This window comes from Apium graveolens, chromosome 6 (assembly GCF_009905375.1).
Source record: "Apium graveolens cultivar Ventura chromosome 6, ASM990537v1, whole genome shotgun sequence".
Classification (NCBI taxonomy): domain Eukaryota; kingdom Viridiplantae; phylum Streptophyta; class Magnoliopsida; order Apiales; family Apiaceae; genus Apium; species Apium graveolens.
Window position 1 is genome coordinate 103,467,727 of NC_133652.1, and position 1,612 is coordinate 103,469,338.

A 1,612-nucleotide genomic window follows, 5' to 3' on the forward strand; every position below is an offset into this window, starting at 1 on the left:
GCCCTATGTAATCACGATAGATAACTTGTTCGTTAAACCTTTATGTTGTCAAATTCTATAGACATATAGGGTCTCAACATACTTGGTGTCTATTCAGCTTCTATCTCTTTTATGGATGTCTAGTAGTAGGGTATTCGTACAATGAAAGTTGGTGTTTACTAGTTTCGTGTTATCTGATTAGTATCATCACCATTGCATGCTAAGGTTAAGAACAAAAAGGCTATTGACTGAAGTAGTAATGAAGGTAGAATCTCATGTTTGTGTCATATAGTTATCAAATCCTTTTAATCTCTTAGTTAATGTTCTTTAGTATAATCTCTTAGTTAATCGTAGTTATAAACAACCTCAAATTGTTATTCATCTTAGCATTGAATAATAACCATACCAGTGTTGTATAAGTGCATTGACTGAAATTAACCTAAACCAGTCTCTGTGGGAATGAACTAGAAATAATTCTATATTACTTGGGATCGCGTACACTTGTGTGAATATTAGCGCGTATTTTCGTCCTAACAAGTTTTTGGCGCCGTTTCCGGGGACTCGATGTTAATTTTTAGTTTAGATGTTTGTCATCAGTGGTCGTTAAATTTCATTGACTCAGACATTGTTACTTACTTATTTCCTTATTGTGTTTCAGGTACTCTAGCGAGCGTGTATGCATACGCGTTCTCGGTCTCGTAAGAGAACACTGGATCAAGCCGAGGAAGAAGTTATAGTAGCTAAGGAAGTTTTTGAAGAAGTTCTTGTCGAGGAGAAAGTTGAAGAAGAAGCTCTTATTGCAATGGGAGAACCAGAAGCGAATACGAAGGCTCTAATAGATTACTCCCAACCGAAGATTAATGATATTCAGTCTAACATTGTCCGACCAACCATCTCGGATAACACCTTTGAGATCAAGTCGAGCACGATTCAGATGATACAAAACTCAGTTCAGTTTGGGGGTTCTCCGACAAAAGACCCCAACATGCACATCAGAGATTTATCGAGATCTGCGACACTTTCAAGTTTAATGGAGTTTCTGAAGATGCTATTAAGTTAAGAGTTTTCCCATTTTCTCTGCGGGATAAAGCTAAGTGTTGGTTATATTCTCTACCACCAGGGTCTATCACCAAATGGGAGGATCTTGCTCGAAAGTTCCTAACCAAATTCTTCCCTATGGAGAAGACTGCTGCAATAAAAAATGCACTTACTCAATTTGCTCAGCAATCTGGAGAATCTTTATGTGAGGCTTGAGATCGCTACAAGGAGATGCTTAGAAAGTGTCCTCACCATGGGATTCCTGACTGGATGATCATTAACTGCTTTTATAATTGATTGGGTGCTACTTCTAGACCCATGCTTGATGCAACATCAGGAGGAGCCTTATGGGCTAAAAGCTATGATGAAGCTTATGAATTGATTGAGCTGATGGCTGCCAATGAATACCAGAACCTAACTCAGAGACTGTTAGATATATTTGATAATGTCATGGCTAATATGTTTTATGTTTAGCTTTCAGATCTTACTTGAACAGGATAAATCAGTACTTAACTGTTGATCAGTACTTATACTGGAAGTCAGGACTTAAGGATATCAGTACTTATGTTATCAGGAGATAATCATCAGAAGATAA

At 37.5% G+C, this 1,612-nt stretch overlaps 1 non-coding gene across 1 annotated transcript; it reads right to left on the bottom strand.

Moving 5' to 3' along the window:
• Nucleotides 1-1,170: 1,170 nt before the first annotated feature.
• LOC141669372 (small nucleolar RNA R71) lies at nucleotides 1,171-1,277 on the bottom strand. The gene has a single exon (XR_012553658.1). It is a non-coding gene; the product is annotated as a small nucleolar RNA R71 (small nucleolar RNA).
• Nucleotides 1,278-1,612: the final 335 nt, after the last annotated feature.